Raw genomic sequence first — 13,374 nt, forward strand, 5'->3', positions numbered from 1 at the left:
TGCTGAAGGAATTGAATTTGGAATCCAGCCACTAGCTCACGAGTGAATATGAATAATAAGAAATAATTATCATCCCATAATCAAAGGAGAGGGGGCCCATCATTCTTAATTAGCATAGGCTTCATTTATGCCAGGGCACAAACTGAGGAGAAGAAATACATTAACCCTTTGGCATGATTTGGATTACTTGCTCTCATTGAACACTCTAGATTAGAGGCAGTATTTTAATTTGAATGTGGTCCACTTAAACAAATAATGGCTTTTGAGTATTAAATTATATTTGTTCAACTGTGGAAGGTTTGAGAAACAGTGTATGTTGATTTTGTAAAACGTATATCTTTCATTAAAAGCATTGAGCCATTCAATCTAGCATTGCCTGAGACTGTTTAATGAGACAATTAGGGTGTTGTGTTATTGGCGTGACTAAAGTTAACCAAGTGTTAAGGTGATCATTCAAGATGCAGGTTCATGTCATTTTGGATTAGGCACTGCAGAATATTCCTCCGGGACAACAGGAGAACTAAGAATCCCAAAGAACTCACAAACTCCAGCAGCCAATCATTTGATTTCCTTCTATTGAGACACATTAGTCTAGATTTTGCAGTAACAATAACATTAAGGTGTTCTCTGATGAAGGGTCCAGGCCCGAAACGTCAGCTTTTGTGCTCCTGAGATGCTGCTTGGCCTGCTGTGTTCATCCAGCCTCACATTTTATTACATTAAGGTAATAGTTGTTCACTGCTATCAGCATTTAAATCCATTTACAACTTTTGGAAATTGCTCTTGGGGTAGTTGAATGCAGAATTTAGTGCATTTCTACCTAAGTTACCCTGTTCTGGAAACTGTTTGCCATGTTAACATCTCATCCGGACATTCAGCAGGGAGACACGTGGAACTCTACAAAGTTATAGTATTTGACCAGCTGAATGCACTAAACCCGCTCAAAAATGTTCAAACTTGTCCAGTCCAATGTAAGTTCATTTTTGAAGACATGATCAGCTACCTCCAAACAACCACTCTGCTTTTCAAAGCGACCTTTTCTGAGTGTGGCATCTCATTCCTTCAGATGTTAATTATTGTTGGAGTTCTTACGATTTTCTTTGTATCCCTTACAACATTTTCCCCCAATCATCCTTCTTTCCCACTCTGCTTTATTTTCTGTACGTGACTTGATCTTGAAAACACTGTTCTAACTGTAAGTCCCCATTCAGACTATATGCTTCAGTAAGTATTTTTCAATCTGACTGATTAAGAAAAAGCAACATCATCTGCCCACCGAACTCAAATCAGACTCAGGTCTCCTGGGGAGAGTCCTGGTCTTATGTCAATTTCTAATCATTGAACATTGCAGTGGAGAGGTTCACAGTAAGTTTGTGGCCAAATATAAGTGTAATGAACAACTGGTTCTGGGTCCATTCATCGCTGACTGCAAAATTCAGTGTAACATGAATTGAAAACTTTTCACGCAGCGATCAGAATGATAGCCCAGATCTTCTAATCAGAAAATATTCATTGTCGTGAGCTACTCTGAAAGGTGAACAGTGTGACTCCATAAGTGCTACCTAAAAATTGTTTGGAACATTTAAATTTCAGATGAACAATCACTGATCATTTGGAACCCAAAATAAATGCTTATACGTTTGAATTATTGTGAAGAATTTAGAAGATTCTTTTGCACTTCCTTAAATGTTTATCAGGAACAGCATGAGAGATTAAAGCCTGTTCCAATTCCTAGATAACTATAAATCTCCCCCACACTGACTCACCAGTTAGCCCTCAACTGCTTCCCTATGCCTCCCTGATGACTCACTCTCATGAACTCCCAACTTCCACCCTCCACCAATTCTTGACCTGACTATCCCACCAAGGCCTGGCCCAATCTGTCCAGAGCTCACCATGTCATCCTTGACAAGATACCCACTCTGACCCGAAACCTCATCTGAAATCAGCCCTGATCTGGCCTACTACCCATGACCTACCATCTATGCTCCACACAACTTCATACTCCCCCCAACATAAACTACCCTGTTGCACTTATGCATATTTAGAAATGCAGCTATTAAGAAGGTCGTGATAAATTATACCTGGGGCATTGTAAGTAAGCAGAAATCATCACAGAGTACTGTCTAATGAGGGGCCATTCCGATTGAGAAATGGGGCAAAGTGGAGGACGGCTTTGCTTTTTTTTTCGTTCCTGAAATTAAGACACTAAAAGATCTGGTCAATTCTACCAAGAATTTGCACTTTTCTCCAAGTAATTTTAAAGTCTGAATTTGGTCCTTGATCCTGCAGCTGTCAAGCAGTTTTTAGCAGAAATAGAAGAAAAATAAGTTTGGAAATAAGCTAAGAAATATCAGACAATTGATGCTGTTGTCATTCAGAAACTAAAGAAAAGTAATCAGGCCTGAGCCATTGGCCCTCACCTGAAACAACTGCTCAGTAATACCACAGCACATGCCTTAGGAGTATATGTTGACTCCTTCAGAAATAATTACTGCAGTCATGCAAACTGAATGCCAAAGGGGCAGTCAGTAAATTATCTTTTTATATAGGTCCTCATGTAGATTTGCCTTCTCTTCTTCAAAGATGAGACTGCAGAAGCAGCCTTGGATTTATGGTCCGCTAATTTCCAGGCAGACGAATCAATAAAGCAAGACACAAGATCAGCCCTACCTTGATAATTCTGTAGCTTCAATAAATCATAAGACGCTTCTGCAAAAAGGCTTCCATATCATTCATTTTTCAACCTGCCCACTGATATCATTAGGTACTGTCCTTCTGTGGCAGGTCATTTCAGTCTAATGCAGAACTAACCGGATCTGAATGCTTTGAAGCAGCATAACAGATATGTGTAGGGGAAATTGAATTGAAATTTGCCTCCAAGAAATGTGCATAATTTAAATGTGAGCAACAATCAATCCTATGTTTAATTCTCTACAGAGATGAGGCCCCATTGTAATATATCAATAGGTTACTTGTAGGGAGGTTATGCAATGTCAGTACAGCCACAATGATCGCTTGAATATTTGGATAATATGACAAATAGCTGAGGGATCATTTGCTTCCGCAACATGATTCATATCAAAGGTTACTCATGTCAAGCGAGATCAAGAAATTTAGGCATTTTAGATATTCTATAATATTTAAGATATTGTGGCACCTACCCACGATATTAGGGCAGCATGGTGGCTCAGCGGTTAGCACAGCTGCCTCACTGTGCCAGGAACCCAGGCTTGATTCCACCCTTGGACAACTGCCTGTGTGGAGTTTTGCAGAGTTTGCACATTCCCCCTATGTCTGTGTGTGTTTCCACTGAGTGCTGCGGTTTCTTCCCAAATTTCAATGATATACATGGTAGGTGGATTGGCCATGCTAAATTTCCCCCATTAATCAGGAATGTGCAGTTTAGGTGTGGCAGCCAATGGAAATGCAAGATTACAGGGAAAAGAATGGGGGGATGTGTCTGAGGGGGATGCTCTTCAGAGGGTCGGTGTCAACTTGTTGGGCCAAATGGCCTGTTTCCACCATGTTGGTATTCTATAGATTCAGTCATGACTGTTGCATTGTGAAACAGAACCGTGTGTGACTAAAGCCTGGCCTTTATTATGTATTATTGTAATAACAATGACAATGATTTTATTTTTGTGTAAGACTCATAAATTAATTTCTATAGTACATAGGCCATGGTATTAAGAGCCCATGACGACCATTCACAAGCGCCGTTTAACGGCAAAATACGAACATTGGTAAATAGACATTGAAGAGTTTAACTTGTTACTAAATGTTCTATTTATATTCCACATTTGTTCTTTTCATACATACATTAAGTTTCTATGGATGTTGCAGAAAATAATTAGTTAGCATATGGAACAAACAATAGCCATTGGTGTATCAGAATCTTACTGATCATTTGACAGTTATATGCGTTGGACATAAAATACTAAAGTTTCCTCTTTATTATTATTTATTTTTGGTGTACACATGAGAGGGAAATGAGGCAAGGTTTGCCAAAATTTTAAAGCCAGAAAATTTCTTGCTGGGCTTCTGGTAGCACTGTCAATGCAGGAACAGAAGATTAAAATTATTGATTAATAAACACAAACAAAAAACGGTGTACAACTGGCATCTAACATTATGTTACAGTGATTGGAGTGAAAATTGATATAGGGACCACAACGTAACACAAAGATGGTTGGGAAGAATCAAGCAAGGCTGGAAATGTGATAGCCTCACTAATCTTACCAACGATGTGTCCTTTAATTTATCTTCATCAAGCTCCCACTGATGAAACTATCAAATTATTATTTTAAACAGAGGCAATCTGCACCGATTGGGTCAGATTGATGTGGTTTGTGGTTTTCTATGTTAGTCTGAATAATATATATCACGGAGAGTCATATCCTTTTTAATGCAGATGTCTTGCAGTTTATAAACAACATTCACTACTTACTTGGCTTCTTACCAGAAACGTGGACTTTTTTCTTGCAAAAGTATACTTTATTCATAAAAACTTATTATTATGTACTTACATAAGGTATAAAATCAGTTCTGTACAGCTTTTGCTTTAAGAAAAACACTGACATTGAAATTTGAAATTCCCTGTAGCTGCAACCGGAGACATTCCTTACTTGTGCAGGACACTATTTACATACAATTTTAGACAATGAGAGAGTTTGATAACTGAATGGGCCCTTATTGTAGTTTGGCAGTAAGATCTCAGACTGTAGTGTTTCCCTATTCACCAAGGCAACAGCTCCCAAGCTTTAGTACATCCTTCAGCACATCATCCCGGATCTTGGAATGTGCGAGTCTGCAACACTCGGTTTAAGTCAACTCTTTGTACTGGAAGACCAACAGGCTTCAGTCAACTTTCGCTGAATTGACGGTGCAGTCGATGGTTGCTCTGTGTGCATCATTCTGGATGGTTGTGCATCATTTGTCATTAATGTCTCATTGTTGTCAAGCATATTACTTCAGCTTCTGAGTTTTCATCGTTCCAAATTTGCAGATGACGTTGAGCTGAGTGGTAGAGCAAAGGGTGCAGAAGACACTGAAAGTCTGCAGAGGGATATAGATAGTCTAAGTGAGTGGCAAAGGTCTGGCAGATGGAGTACAATGTTGTTAAGTGTGAGGTCATCTAATTTGGGAGGAATAACTGCAAAATGGACTATGTTTTAAATGGTAAAAAATTGCAGCACACTGCTGTGCAGAGGCTCTTGGGTGTCCTTGTGCATGGCTTGCTAAAAGTAGGATTGCAGGTGCAGAAGATGATTAAAAAGGCAAATGGCATTTTGTCGGTCATTTCTTGAGGGATGGAGTTTAAAAACATGGAGGCTATGCTGCAGCTGTACAGGGTCCTGGTGAGGCCACACCTGGAGTACTGTGTTCAGTTTTGATCTCCTTAGTTGAGAAGGGATATACTAGCATTGGAGGGGGTGCAGAGGAGATTCACTCAATTGATTCCAGAGTTGAGAGAGTTGGATTATGAGGAGAGACTGAGTAGGCTGGGATTATACTCATTGGAATTCAGAAGAATGAGGGGAGATCTTATAGAAACATATAAGGTTAGGAAGGGAATAGATAAGGTGGAGGCAGGGAGGTTGTTTCCGCTAGCAGGTGAAACTGGGACGAGGGGGCATAGCCTCAAAATAAAGGTCAGGAGGAACATCTTCACCCAAAGGGTTGTGAATCTATGGAATTGCCTGCCCAGTGAAGTGGTTCAAGCTACCTCGCTGAATGTGTATAAGGCAAGGCTAGGTAAAGTTTTGAATAGTAAAGGAATTCAGGGTTATGGTGAGTGGGTGGGTATCTGGAGCTGAGTCACAAAAAGATCAGCCATGATCTTATTAAATGGTGAGACAGGCTCAAGGATCCGGATGGCCAACTCCTGCTCCTAGTTCTTATGTTCTTATGTTAAATACACTGTAGTCTCAAATAATGTAACCTGAAATGTAACCTGTATGTCTCTTAGTCTTTTGTGATCTGTACATCCTTTGCTTCCTGTGATCTGCCTGTACCGCTCATAAACATGTACAATGTGATAATAAAATCAAAACTAAAATCAAAACTTAATATCAAACAGATTGTAAGTGATCAAAAGGTCAGCTAATTCCTGAGGTGGGTTGTTTAAATGGTCTGGAACTTCCCCTTGCTGTTTTCTTATGCTTTATGCCCTTTAACTATTTTTTTTCTCACACCCCTCAAACCTCCCTCAACCACCTCGTGTGACCTCCATGACATGTAAAAATGATGATAGGATTTTTTTTAAAGCAGTTTCTTGGTTGTCCTTGTTACTGCGTCAGGTTTATTGGCTTGGTTGAATGGGTATACTGGGCAAATGTACATAGCAGGGCATGAGTTGATCGACAATTGGAGATGAGTTGTGAACATGAGTTGACATGGAGCAAAAGTGAGACAACAGGAGCTCATCAGAGGACTGAGGTGTCATGCATGGCATGGAGGGGGCATTTTTGAAATGAGCTTGCAAAATGTTCCTGAATTGAGCCTACGTTTCATGATTCCTCTGCGAAACCGCATGTCCTCAAGAGGCTGACCTGATTCCTTGAAAATTGCAGTCACCTATGGGATATTGACCTCACAATGAAGTCAGCCAGGGATTGAGTGTGCTAGGAATAAGATCAAAAATCTTGGAATTGGGCCCCACCCACTGTAACACTGTAGTCTGCAACTACAGGGATGTGATTGCTCTAGAGAGGATATTGAGAAGATTTACCAGGATAATGCCTGGCTGGAAAATTTCTGTTATAAAGACAAATTGAGCAGACTCGTCTTGTTTAGCTTAAATTAGAGGAGGTTGAGAGGGGATATGATTGGGACATGTAAAATTATGGCAGGTATAAACAGGGTAGACAGGAAGAAATTTTTCTCCTTTGTAGAAGGATCAATGACTGGGGGCACAGGCTTAAGGTAAGAGGCAGAAGGTTTAGAGGAGATGTGAGGAAAAACTTTCTCATGCAGATGATGGTAGGAATTAGGAATTCACTACCTGTAAAGGCGAGAGAGGCAGAAACTCTCATTATGTTTAGGAAGCATTTAGATGTAGATTTTTAATGCCATGGCATAAAAGGGTGGAAAATGGTGTGGGGTAATGTTCAATAACAACTGGGATCCGTGAATGGTGAAAATGGCATCTTTATTAAGTATCTGGAATGGCACAGTTTGAGCTGACAGTGGAATCCAAAGCACAGTTCTGCAGTAGCCTCTTTTATTTGCAGCTTTTACATACATTAAAATTTTAGCACTATGGTGTCACATAGTTGCATCTATTATACGCATGTTTGTGTGACATCCGTCCTGGGAAAGCAGGAGATCATTTTAGCACTTGCTAAATGCTGTGTGTTACTCCTGATGGGATTAGAATTTCTGTCCAGTCTAAGCTTGCATCATTAAGAATTATCAATTCTTTTATCTTTAAAAATAATGTTCGTAAAAATACTCGAGCTACATGATCTAAATAAGTGAGAAATTACTAAATACTAAATACTGTACGAAATAAAAGTATAGAGGATATTAAATTGATCTCCTGCAGCTTTGGATCATGAGATTTCATCTACTATTGCTGGTTTTGACACTTTTTACACATTCATTCATGTAGTTTGACAGAAGCGCTGTTTGGTAGTAAGTTTCTTAAAGGGGGTAGTGGCCCTATTAAAATGTATAACTCCACACATTAGTACAAGATTACAATCCTAAATATAAGTTAGAAACAGGTTGTACAGTGTTATAGAAATAGATGGTGTATAAGGAAATTTCAAAGAGATAAAAGAACAGCAGACTGTAGAGACATGATACTGGAGGAAACAATTTGATGGCCTGCAACATATTCAGGTCCAGAGAGATGGTTACTCTGGGCTAATTAATATTATAATCTTTCCATAATTTCGAGTGAGTTATGGAGACATGATGGCAGAGATGGCATTGCTCTGAGTAGGTTACAGTATTAAGGGATTCAGGGTATTCAGGGATAGTCTTTGATACAGAAATAGGTCTAAACACGGCTTGCAGCATAAGGCTGATAAGAATTGAAAAGTATAAAGAAACAGTAATGGTTTGGAAGAGATGTTTGATTTAGCTTATATTATAAGAGTAAAATGTGTTACAAAAATGTGGTTATATGAAAGAGTGAATGGATAGACAGTATAGTCTACATCGAGTGCTTGTGAGTGAGTTAGTAAAGAGAATCATAACACAATATCTTGCAATGGGATCACAATGGGTTGGTTTGACTGGCATGGATGCTATGGGTCAAAGGGCTTTTTACTGTGATTTAGATTTCTTTATGTCTCCATGATTCCAAGAATATCTAACCAACTTCAATCATGATATGATCATAGATAATGGGAACTGCAGATGCTGGAGAATCCACGATAACAAAGTGTGCAGCTGGATGAACACAGCAGGCCAAGCAGCATCTCAGGAGCAAGAAAGCTGACGTTTTGGGCCTAGACCCTTCATCAGGGAGGGGGACGGGGTGAGGGTTCTGGAATAAATAGAGAGAGAGGGGGAGGCAGACCGAAGATGGATAGAGGAGAGGATAGGTGGAGAGGAGAGTATAGGTGAGGAGGTGGGGAAGGGTTAGGTCAGTCCGGGGGGGGGACGGACAGGTCAAGGAGGGGGCATGAGGTTGGTAGGTGGGAAATGCAAGTGAGGCTTGAGGTCGGAGATGGAGACAGGTGATAGGTAGAACAGGTTAGGGAGGCGGGGACGAACTGGGCTGGTTTGGTGATGCAGTGGGGGGGAGGGGCAAGCTGGGCTGGTTTTGGGATGTAGTAGGGGAGGGGGAGATTTTGAAGCTCGTGAAGTCCACATTGATACCATTGGGCTGCAGGGTTCCCAAGCGGAATATGAGTTGCTGTTCCTGCAACCTTCGGGTGGCATCATTGTGGCACTGCAGGAGGCCCATGATGGACATGTCATCCAAGGAATGGGAGGGGGAGTTAAAATAGTTCGCGACTGGGAGGTGCAGTTGTATATTGCGAACCGAGCGGGGTGTGAAGGATGTGTTGTGGGAAATGTGGGAGACACGGTCAAGGATGTCCTCGATCACTGCGGGGAGGGAAGTTGCGGTCCTTGAAGAACGCGGACATCTGGGATGTGCGGGAGTGGAATGCCTCATCCTGGGAACAGATGCGGCGAAGGCGAAGGAATTGGGAATAGGGGATGGAGAACGCCCTTGACCGTGTTTCCCGCATTTCCCGCAACACATCCCTCACACCCCGCCCCCGCAATAACCGCCCTAAGAGAAACCCCTTCATCCTCACATACCACCCCACCAACCTCCGGATACAATGCATCATTCTCCAACACTTCCGCCATCTTCAATCCGACCCCATCACCCAAGACATTTTTCCATCCCCACCCTTGTCTGCCTTCCAGAGAGACCACTCTCTCCATGACTCCCTTGTCCGCTCCACACTCCCCTCCAGCCCCACCACACCCGGCACCTTCCCCTGCAACCGCAGGAAGTGCTACACTTGCCCCCACACCTCCTCCCTCACCCCTATCCCAGGCCCCAAGATGACTTTCCACATTAAGCAGAGGTTCACCTGCACATCTGCCAATGTGGTATACTGTATCCACTGTACCCGGTGCGGCTTCCTCTACATTGGGGAAACCAAGCGGAGGCTTGGGGACCGCTTTGCAGAACACCTGACTCAGAAAATCTTTTGATGAAGCCTAAGGTTTCCATACGGATCACAGAACAAGTATCAATATTCATATAATTACATTGCCAAAGCTGTTTCTTATGCTATTGTACCATGACTAAGTGGGAGATATTTTTCACTTCAAGGAGATATCAGCACCAAAACTTAAAGCTGTAATGTCAGTACTCCTGACACTAAGTTCAATACTTTGTCCACTTGGTTCAAAGTACGTGGGTGATTCTAATAATGTTGCATTTATTGCCCATAATTCATTGCTGTTGTGATCGCTTTAAATTGGGCAACTTGCTAGGACACTTCAGAGGACAGCATGGATCAAATCTGTAAACAGGGACAAAAGGATCAATCCAGACAGTACTGGACAGCGTATGTAAAAGATACGTTCCAGTTTAAAGCATTTCTTACTGTGTTCCTACAAAAACAAACATATACACGTGCCCTGACATTAGGGGAGATAAAATGAACAAACGGCTAAAGTACCTCCAGGAAATCAAAGTAATTATAACTTGCGTAATAACTGTCTGAAACATTCTAATGGCTCAACTCAGAAGTCATTGATGGAATTAATGTAATTACAAAGATGTTGAAACTAATGTCTATGTTTTAGAAACATTATAGTTTAAAACTGTGAAATGTTTGGACTTAACCGGTACCCTGTAATGACCATACCAATGATTGGCACATGGATATTAAACAAGAGCAATAATGGGTTTTAGATCTGGTTGGGGATATCCGATACTAAAAGGTTAAGGGCTTTGGATTTTTATGGATAATTATTATAGCCATAACTTAAAGACCAACTGGAAGAATAATGTTTCTTTCCAGACATAACATCAATTACATTGGTACAGGACTCATGTCCATTGAAACTAGTTTCCCACATTCCTTGAACGGTACAATTGTCGCACAGGAAACACTGAAAAGTATGTGGAATAATGCATTTTTATTTCTGTTCAATTAACCTCAGCCCTTCAACAAAAGAAGCTGAAAATGCAGGAGTTTAAGGCTTAATGAGGGTCTTAGGGTTAATTGCCAATTACCTTTGGCACTTCACCAGTGCAACAAATGAACATGACCAAGTTTAAACTATTGGTTACCATTTTCATTTTAACTTCAGGTCATGATTTTATCTGTCAAAAAACAGAATGAAGTGGGAAGCGATGCTGTTAGCTGTCATCCCAAATGATTATATAATTATTCCTTTTGCTTGTACTGCAGTGTTCAGTACTGCAATGTAGCTGTGAGTTATAAAGTTAGTTACATTTCCTAGATTTTAGAGACTGGGGTGTCTGAAAATACTTTTAGAGATGGTATTTCAGAGAGAAATTAATTATGGGTATTGAGTCTGTGGGAGCATATGACAGCTGACAAAAGACTGCAGGTCATGTATTTTGCCATCCTAGCATTCACATGCCTGACTGGCACACAATGAACCAGGGCATGAGATGTAATTGTACATCAAGGCCCACTAACATGGACCAGTAGCTCTAGAAGGCCCATTTTCTTTGGTTGGAGGCAGAGCCACTGTGCTCTTGTGAGGGAAGTAAGCTAGCTGTTTTCGGGTCAGGCTGGGTTCATCGTGTTTGGGTCCGGAGATGGAATCACTTCACAAGGATTGGGGCAGGGCTACTTTGGTTGGGTTACAGAGGGAGCTGTTGTGTTCAGGTCAGCAACAGAGCTGGGGCCTAGGCCAGGATATGCACTGGGGCTCATGAATTCTGTTCATCGCCCTGTTGGACACCACCAGGCAGAAACTGAATATAGAGCAACTAAAGAACATCTGGCACAGAGTGGGATTCCACTTGAGCTGGGGCAAAAGGGTTACAATGGAATTTGAGACAGAGTTCTGTTTCCAATTGACCCACATGGGGGCCAGAGGAAAAATGTCAAAGTAAATGCATTGCAAAACACTGTCATCAGAGGATCATTAAAGGCAGAGGAAGATGAAAATCAAGAAATTTAAGATGAACAAAACATATACGTGTATCAAAGGAACCACCTGAATAACTATAAAATTCAGACTCCATCACAAATGCTTGTGTTTTGCTTTATCTTTTTAGATTGATTCTTACAACACAGAAGGAGGTCATTCTGCCAACAGTACAGCTCAAATAATTGCACGATTTGAAAAGTTTTAACTGCTGAAGCCAAACATTCAAAGATTGTAAGAACATCAAGGAAAACAACAATGTAATTGAGAAATGCACTAGACACAAGAGGCAACTCAAAGCATTAGCTCTAAGCTTTGTTTCGTCCTGACTAAATGCTGCAGGAATGTTGGGCAATCAGGCTTTTTTCGGCTTACAGATCTAACCATTGTAAATAGCAGCCGGGAATGCCACAAGCACACTATGACTGCAGGCTTCAAGCTCAATCTTCTATCCAGGAATCAACAGGCATCTTGGTAATTGGACCTGGAGAAGTTTGGATTCCACCTAAGGCTAGACAAGTATGTTGACCTTACTCGTGGTGTCTCATGCAGCAAGATGTTCCCCATTAAGTGCCACACTGTAACCATGGGCATGAAAGAAAGAAATTGAGAGGCAATTGCCCATTGACCAAACAAGTTGTATTTATCCTTTCTATTGATCAACCTATGCCCACCTATCACCATCATTCCATCTCCACCTCTTCACCACCCCGCCTTGATCTGCAGCTCCCACTGCCCCCACATCCAATGTTGAAGAAGGGTAATACCTGAAAAGTTGACTGCTCTCTTCCTCCAGATGCTGCCAGGTCTGCTGTGTTCTTCAAGCCTCCTGTTGTTTACGTGTAGTTGCAGTTTTTTTTGCCTCTAACCTAATTTTTCTGCTATAAAATCTCTTCAAAGGATGCCCACTTTGAAGAAGTTCTCTGCCTCCCTCAAACATGAACTCAGTCTGTCCCTTTCTAATTGCCACACTTCTATGACCTGTTCAGCCCTTCAACTCTTGAAGAACAACACCTTATATTCAGCCCTGGCACCCTAAAGCCTGTGGGGCTCACAATTGAGTTCTCCAATATCAAATAACCTTACCAATCTTCTCCCAACTTCCTAACCAGCCCCATCTTCTCCCTTCCATTCCACCTTCTGTCCCTCCCTTCTAACCACCAACTGAATTCATCCCTCCTATTGACCAACCAAGTGATACCTACCACCAATGTCCACCTATCATCACCATTCTGCCTCCAGCCCTGCCCCTCCTCCTCTTTATGTGGAGCTGCCCCTAGCCCCACATCTAGTCCTGAGGAAAGGTAAAACCCAAAACATTAATTGCTTCTTTCCTCCAGATGCTGCCTGGCCTGCTATGTTCTTCCAGCCTCCTGTTTGTCTACAGTGTAGGTAAAATGTACATTTATTGACTTAATCTGTTACATACGTAAGTGTAATTTTAAAAGTTTGTTTACAAGTTGTAACCATTGCTGGCCCAGCAATTATTGCCAAGGGGGCAATTAAGAGTCAATGGCATTGCTGTGGATCTGGAGTCCAAACTGGGTCAGGATGGCAGATTTTTTTGTTATATAGTAAATCTGGTTCTTTGGAATTGTTCAGGACCCTTGCTATAAGACCACATGCAAGGATAGATCTAGCTGCTGTAAATGAAGCACTAGTAAAACAAAATTGAAAATGCAGGAAAAGCTCAGTCGGTCTGGCAGCATCTGAGGTAAGAAATCAGACTTAATGTATTGGATTCTGAGGAAGGGTCATTTG

Source organism: Stegostoma tigrinum, chromosome 10 (assembly GCF_030684315.1).
Source record: "Stegostoma tigrinum isolate sSteTig4 chromosome 10, sSteTig4.hap1, whole genome shotgun sequence".
Classification (NCBI taxonomy): Eukaryota; Metazoa; Chordata; class Chondrichthyes; order Orectolobiformes; family Stegostomatidae; genus Stegostoma; species Stegostoma tigrinum.